The sequence below is a fragment of the Oncorhynchus clarkii genome, chromosome 12, assembly GCF_045791955.1.
Source record: "Oncorhynchus clarkii lewisi isolate Uvic-CL-2024 chromosome 12, UVic_Ocla_1.0, whole genome shotgun sequence".
NCBI lineage: Eukaryota > Metazoa > Chordata > Actinopteri > Salmoniformes > Salmonidae > Oncorhynchus > Oncorhynchus clarkii.
This window is the reverse complement of record NC_092158.1, coordinates 20,378,975-20,387,498: the sequence shown is the minus strand read 5'-3', so window position 1 is coordinate 20,387,498 and position 8,524 is coordinate 20,378,975. Positions and strand designations below refer to the sequence as shown.

General features: G+C 42.6%; 1 pseudogene; it reads left to right on the top strand.

Annotated features, from left to right (window-relative positions):
* The first annotated feature begins 5,814 nt into the window (after positions 1 to 5,814).
* LOC139421911 (3'-5' exoribonuclease 1-like) lies at positions 5,815 to 8,172 on the top strand (annotated as a pseudogene).
* The last annotated feature ends 352 nt before the right edge of the window (positions 8,173 to 8,524 follow it).

Below are 8,524 nucleotides of genomic sequence, written 5' to 3'. Positions count from 1 at the left end.
GAATCTGTGCGTGACAGTAAACGGTTTGAAATGGGGGGTTAAGATCAACAGCAGGAGATGGTAGGTCTACATGGGATCAGACACAGCAGCCTTCCGGTGTCAATGCTTGCTTTTTCATGTAGGCTGTAATAATAGTCATGAACATTTGGTTAAAAGTAGTGAAAAATGTGTATAAACCCTTAACAGGGAATAATCAGGTGTGTTTAGCATAATGTCATTTGTGTATTTCTGTGAACATAGTCTAATGGACAGACTTGGAAAAAGATAGCTCCTGCACTGCTTTCATCCTAAGTCAAGAACTGTGGCAGTCATTTCATTCATGGTAAGTGGAATTAGCCGTGTTAGCCTGCCCTGGAACAAGTTAGGATTCGTTAGCATAGAAATTTATCTGTATAAAAAGTAAGCCACTTTCGTATGAACGGTTATCCGGAGTTGAACTTGATACAACAGTAGCTAAAATGGGGAGAAATCTGTCCACAATAAAGCGCTACTCAACCTTCTTAACAGCATCATCAACAAGGCAGGTCCTGCAGGCTCTAGTTTTATCGCACCTGGACTACTGTTCAGTCATGTCGTCAGGTGCCACAAAAATTCCAATTAGCTCAGAACAAGGCAGCACGGCTGGCCCTTGGATGTACACCCCGAGAGCAAACAATAATATGCATGTCAATCTCTCCTGGCTCAAAGTGGAGGAGAGATTGACTTCATCACTACTTGTATTTATGAAAGGTTTTGACATGTTAAATGCACCGAGCTGTCTGTTTTAAATGACAAGCTCACAACTCAGACACCCATGCATACCCCACAAGACATGCCAGTTCTGTTCACAGTCCCCAAGTCCAGAACAGACTATGGGAGGCGCACAGTACTTCATAGAGCCATTACTACATGGAACTCTATTCCACATCAGGTAACTGATGCAAGCAGTAGAATCAGATTTTTTTAAAACATAAAAATATACCTTATGGAACAGTGGGGACTGTGAAGCAACATCAACTTAGGCATAGACACATGCATACACACACGATAACATACACATGGATTTTGTGTTGTAGATATGTGGTAGGGGCCTGAGGGCACACACTTAGTGTGTTGTGAAATCTGTTATGAATGTATTGTAATGTTTTTAAAATTGTATGCCTTAATTTTGCTGGACCACAACTAATGAGGATCCATAATACATACAAATACTGTTGAACAAAGTTACATCGCTAACCCCTCAAACCTGCATCATAGGATACCCCTCACTGGCACTCAGGGCTAAAAGAATATGGATCCAAAAATGGATGTAGGAACTGCAGAACTCAGAGGAGGTCAGAGACAACAAACTCTGGTGCCAGGACAACAAACTCACTCAACGTGAGCAAGACAATGGAGATTATAGTGGACTACAGGAAAAGGAGGGCCTAACACGCCCCCATTCACATCGACGGGGCTGTAGTGGAGCGGATCGAGAGATTCAAGTTCCTTGGTGTCCACATCACCAACAAACTATCATGGTCCAAACACACCAAGACAGTCTTGAAGAGGACACGACAATGCCTCGGTAATTGACTCGGTACCGGTACCCCCTGTATATAGCCTCATTATTGTTATTTTGTGTTTACTTTTTGTTTTAACTTAATTTAGTAAATATTTTCTCAACTAAATGTTCTTAACTGCATTGTTGGTTAAGGGCTTGTAAGTAAGCATTTCACAAGTATTCAGCATGTAAAAAATACAATTTGATTTGAGATTGCCCCATTAACAGATGACTGTTTGCTGAAGAGTTCACTGCTAGGCTATATCAAATACACCTAAAACAATTTCACTAAAGGTGAACTAAGTGAGGAGCAGAGCTGTTGAATGCCCTGATTTCTGCAGAGGCCATATCACCGTAAATGCTGAACGGCAAATGCAGATGTCAGATTGACCATTCAGCGCCTTTAAGTGATGACAAACTTTACTAATGAAAAGGGCTCTACAATTGGTGTGAATTTGTGTGAATTTCCCTTGGCATGACCTGACATGAAGTTGAGTCAACATCACAAACATCATCCTGATGTTGTGCCTGTTTGATGTTGCTCAACTACTGTGAGACTAGACTTTTGGGATTCTGGGCAGTAATGACTACCTACTTTTGTGTGTTTCTCGAAGGCATATCACTCTCATATCACAGCTGAGCAAGACACATGATTTAGGTCATTTACATTTTTAAGAAAATACAAAATTCCACATTGAGAGTGTGCATTTCCCTTGGCAGCATGACCTGACATAACTCAAACAGATACATTGCATAGACATCACAAACTCAGCTTGAACACCTTACGGCCAGCTGCTTGGACATGTAGGACATAAGTACCTTTAGCCTAATTCTCATTTATGAAATCCAGAAATATAATATTTAGACTAATGTCCCCTCCCTTACAAAAACCCTCCCTTACAATTGATTGAGTTGGAGGTGTGCATGGCCACACACTCATGGGTGAACAGGGAGTTCAGGAGGGGGATGAGCCCGCATCCTTGTGGGGCTCCTGTGTGGAGGATCAGCGAAGTGGAGGTGTTTCCTACCTTCACCACCTGGGGGGCGGCCCATCAGGAAGTCCTGGACCCAGTTGCACAGGGCAGGGTTCAGACCCAGGGCTCAGAACTTAATGGTGAGCTTGGAGGGTACTATGGTGTTGAATGCTGAGCTATAGTCAGTGAACAGCATTCTTGCATAGGTATTCCTCTTGTCCAGATGGGATAGGGCAGTGTGCAGTGTGATGGTGATGGTGATTGCATCTTCTGTGGCCCCGTAGCACTCACTTCTGTCATCATGAAGTGCTTTGAGAGGCTAGTTAAGGATTATATCACCTCTACCTTACCTGACACACTAGACCCACTTCAATTTGCTTGCCGCCTCAATAGATCCACAATAGATCCACAGAAGATGCAATCATAGTCATTTAGTTCAGTCACCTTTGCTTTCTTCGGTACAGGAACAATGGTGGGCATCTTGAAGCAAGTGGGAACAGCAGACTAGGATAGGGAGAGATTGAATATGTCCGTGAACACTCCAGCCAGCTGGTCTGTGCATGCTCTGGAGATGCGGCTAGGGATGCCGTCTGAGCTGGCAGCTTTGTGAGGTTTAACACGCTTAAATGTCTTACTCAAGTCGGCCACGGAGAAGGAGAGCCCACGGTCCTTGATAGCGGGCCGTGTCGTTGGCCCTGTGTTATCCTCAAAGTGGGCGAAGAAGGTGTTTAGCTTGTCCAGAAGCAAGAAGTCGGTGTCCGTGGCTGGTTTTCCCTTTGTAGTCCGTGATTGTCTGTAGACCCTGCCACATATGTCTCGTGTCTGAGCCGTTGACTTGTCTCTATACTGACGTTGTGCCTGTTTGATTGCCTTGCGGATAAATACACTGTTTGTATTCAGCCATATTCCCAGTTACCTTTCCATGGTTAAATGCGGTGCCTCGCGCGTTCAGTTTTGCACAAATGCTGCTAACTATCCACGGTTTCTGGTTAGGGTATGTTTTAATAGTCACAGTGGGTACAACATTTCCTATACACTTCCTGATGAACTCAGTCACCATATCCATGTATTCGTTGATGTTATTCTCAGAGGCAACCCGGAACATATCCCAGTCTGTGTGATCAAAACAATCTTGAAGTGTGGATTCTGATTGGTCAGACCACTGTTGAATAGTCCTTAGCACGGGTACTTCCTGTTTGAGTTTCTGCCTATAGGAAGGGAGGAGCAAAATTGAGTCGTGATCAGATTTGCCAAAGGAAGGGCGGGGGAGGGCCTCGTAGGCATCCCGGAAGTTGGAGTAGTGGTGGTCAAGTGTTTTAGCAGCACGAGTACGACAGTCAATGTGTTGATAGAACTTCGGTAGCGTTTTCCTCAAATTTGCTTTGTCAAAATCTCTAGCTACAAGAAATTCGGCCTCAGAATATGTGGTTTCCAGTTTGCATAAAGTCCAGTGAAGTTCTTGGAGGGCCATTGTGGTATCGGCTTGAGGGGGAATATACACGGCTGTGACTACAACCAAAGATAATTATTTTGGGAGGTAATACGGTCGGCATTTGATTGTGAGGTATTCTAGGTCGAGTTTCTGTATGTTATCACGATCACACCACGAGTGGTTAATCATGAATAGTATTGGGGCACTTCCTGATGCCAAGAGTGTGCAAAGCTATCATCAAAGCAAAGGGTGGCTACTTTGAAGAATCTCAAATATAAAATATATTTTTGATTTGTTTAACACTTTTTTGGGTACGACATGATTCCATATGCGTTATTTCATAGTTTTGATGTCTTCACTATTATTCTACAATGTAGAAAATAGTCCAAATAAAGAAAAACCCTTGAATGAGTAGGTGTGTCAACTTTTGACTGGTACTGTATATACATACAATATTTAATTAGGATAAAAAAACGAAATCATTTGGACATTTTGAATCTAAAAACAGTTTTAAGTCAAACTCGTTAAGACCAAGTGGCGACAGTGTGTTGAGCCTGTGGATCCAGAAAGATTCCCATTGAAGAAGTTTCCTCTCAATGGCCCCTCCCCTGCGTGACATCTTGACCAATTCTATTCCAATGTATGTCAAAGAACTAATAGGATGTCCAGCTTGTACAAAATGAACAGCAACCAGAATGTTTTGTCTCACAAGTCGGTATATTGCTGCGGTACTCACTGATCCGGGTCTTTAGGCTTCTACAGGTTTTCCCTATGTAAGGCAGACCGCAAGAACATTTCAATATGTAAACATTGGTTGACATGCAGGTAATCAGGCTTTTGATCTTACATCTTCGTCCTGTGCAGGGGTGGGTAAATTAGTCACATTTGTACTTGAAACTGCATTGAGCACATTGGCCAAATTTGTAATTACCCTCCGGAACCTTGTCCAAGAAGTTTCCCTTTTCTCTGGTGGATAATCAAATTTGACCACAATGTCTTTCACGTTTGGGGGTCTTCTAAAGACCATACTTGAGTGATATTTAAAGATGGGTTTCAATTGTGGGCCACTATCAATAATGTACCAGTGCTTCCTGATAATGTCTTTAAATGCCTTCCCCAATGGTGAGTATTGGGTGAAGAGTGGGGGGACATGTTCTGCGTTTTCTTTAACTTTTGGAAGAAGGCGTTCCAACTGTGTTAGCCCTTCAAAACGATCATTGGTATCTTTTGCCCAATTGTCTTTGTACCCCCTTTCCTTAAACCTTTGTATGGGGTACATGGTCTGTTTCTGGTAAGAAGAATCAGAGTTGCATACTCTTCTGGTGCGGCTGAATTGATTTACAGGGAGACTTTTAATAATTAGACGTGGAGGAAAACTCACCTCCAAGGAAGGTGTTCCTGTCCGTAGGTTTCCTATTGAGGAGGGGTCTGGATTCAGCACCACCTCTTGTTCTACCCGTGTGGCTAGATGGAGTAGGCCTACAGCGCCATCTACTGGTCGCGTCGGGGACAAGTTGTTGACAACTGTAATATTAGCCTATCCCTTTTTCTAACCTTAACCTCATTTTCCTAACCTGTTATGTACACAAACCATCTGTGCCGTCGACAAATAATGATTATCACCACACCGGAATGTTTGTTTATTTTTCACACACTATTACTTAACCAAATTATTCCGACAACGTGTCTTGTCAGAACAAGATTGGAAAACCATGAATAAAACAGTGGTTTTCTATTATCATATAACGTTGATCAGCGATACACTTCGGATATTTAAAAAAAATGTAATGCGCGTAGTGGAGCACTGACGCGTGAAGAAAGCGCGGAAACAGTCAAGAGGACAGAATGATTGGCTGCCAACAACACAGTCAAGATACACCCTACCAGTTAGTTAGCAACTAGCAAGCCCCCCCCCCCCCCCAAATTGGTTGAGACAATCCTATGTCAAAAATGGAGAAATACAAAGAGAATATTCAAGACAGGGGTGGCAATGTGAAATTGTCCTCTAAACCGGAGGAAGATGACAAGGTTAGTAGCTACTGCTAGCTAGCTTGCAAGATTGGAGTAGAAATAGAATCCAGGGATATGTTAAACTAGCTAGCTACAGTACCTACTAATGTGACTAACATTGACGGTACATTCTTTCCTATATGTCAAAGTCTTGCATCAGATTCATAGTTTGTTGTAACATCGTTGAACCCTTCCCTCAAGCATCTCCTACTCACGGCGACTTCAGTGATCCTGTTTACAAAGAGATTGCTCTTGCAAATGGACATATCAACCGCATGAACAAGGATGAGCTTCGTGCCAAACTAGCAGAATTGAAGCTTGACACAAGGTATGTAGGAACACTTGTTTCAGTTGCTAAGGAATTGTGCTGTATGTAATCAAATACCACGTTACAATCCTGTAATTAGTGTAGTGTTTCAGCAGGAGATGGCTACAATCATAATCCATTGGAGACCAGGGGTGTAATCATTAGTCCATACTAAATCGAGATTTTTTTTATTTGACAAATTCATGTTGGTCTCTCCCCATTCTGTTTGCTCCTGTTTTTAAGAAACGTTTTGCAACAGAACCAGCTTCACGAATATGCCCCAGGATCTCTGTGTTAGGAAATCCCAGAGCTGCTAGACATGCCACTGAAGTTCCAAATCCACTGAATGTCAAATTAACCCTGTGTGTGTGTGTGTGTGTGTGTGTGTGTGTAGGGGTGTGAAGGATGTGATAAAGAAGCGGTTGAAGAACTACTACAAGAAACAGAAGCTGTCGATGCCGCAGTCTGTAACAGCGGGTGAAGCCACGGATACCTACTACGACTACATCTGATTGGTGGACTTTGAAGCAACGTGTGAACAGGACAACCCCGCTGACTTCACTCATGAAATCATTGAGTTCCCAATGGTTCTGCTCAACACGCACACTTTAGAGATTGTGAGTGGGAATGGAGGGGACATTGTTAGAAGCAATGCATTGTTATGCTTGTGTGTACAATCATACAGGTCATAGATGTATAGACTTTCGATTTAACATTAGTTGTTGATGCAAATAATACACAAATGTTTTGGTATCATGATTGACACTGGTTTTACTTGTAGGAAGACACCTTTCAGGAATATGTCAGACCCGAAGTCAACACACAGCTGTCAAAGTTCTGTGTAAAGTTGACAGGAATAACACAGGTGAGACACCAGGCATAGACATTGACTGAACTATTTTGAAGGACTTGAATAGTATGATTCAAAATAGTTCACACAATGTAATGTTCATATAAGAGTTTGTAACTGTTTTTTTTGGGGGCCAGAAAATGGTGGATGAAGCAGACACGTTCCCTGATGTCCTTGAGCGGGTTGTGCTTTGGCTTCAGGAGAAAGAGCTTGGCACAAAATACAAATACACTCTTCTTACAGATGGGTACGTCAGTGTGGGCAGAGGGTACTAACACTGCTTTGGTGTATTAATGATAACGCTAGCAAGATATTAAGTGTTCTCATTAGTATACAACTATGTGCTTTTGTTATTTCCACAGATCTTGGGACATGAGCAAGTTCATGAACACCCAGTGCCGTTTAAATCGTCTCAGATTTCCACAGTTTGCAAAGAAGTGGATCAACATCAAAAAATTATACGGGAACTTCTATAAGTTTTTTTTTTTTTTTTTTTTTTTTTTTTTGTATGACATGAAATTAGCTGAAATCTCTCTAAATGTAGAAGAATGTAAAGACATTCCTTAGATACACTATGTTGAGTAGAATCTTCCCTTTTCCACAGGTCCCTCGCACCCAGACCAAGCTGAGTTGCATGCTTGAGAAGCTGGGACTAAAATACGAGGGCCGCCCTCACTCTGGCCTGGATGACTCACGCAATATCGCCCACATTGCAATGCGCATGCTGCAAGACGGCTGCCAACTGCGCATCAACGAGCGCATGCACGAAGGACAGCTGCGGACTGTGCCCAGCTCTGCCCCTGTGGAAGGAGCCCCACCCCCACATACAGCAGAGACTAGACCTCGGCTCTGCATCCCCTGGCTCTGAGAGTCCTGCATTGAGGCCTTCAAGCAGGCATCCCATGTCTGTTTTACCCCCATGGCTTTAAAAAAAATCATAGCACTTTTCCCACTCAATCGAAGGGTCTGTTTTTTTTTCTCCAAATTGTGGGACTGTGTGGATAGTCGTTTAATTGGACTAGTAGTGCCTCTTACCACAATGTGAATTTTGTTGCTGCCTTTTGACATCCTCTGTAGATTTCTACAGTAGGACTAAGACATATGCTAGGGATTTTCTTTAAAGACTGATTTTTAAATGGGTCTTTCATATTGTCTGAAAACAAAAAAATCTTTGCTGCTAACTCTCGAAGGCTGTGTTTAAACAGGCAACCCACTTTGGATCTTTTGCCACTAATTAACCGTTTGACCAATCAGATCTCTTGCCCATAATTGGGTAAAAGATCAGTGGGCAAAAGAACACATATGGGCTGCTAGTGTAAAGCTGCCAAATTTACTTGACTGTGTCTGTTAGAGGCCTTGCATAAGTTTATTTTTACAGAGCACACAAGGCTTTTGAAATTGGTTCAAGACAATTGAGGATGTCGGCTTT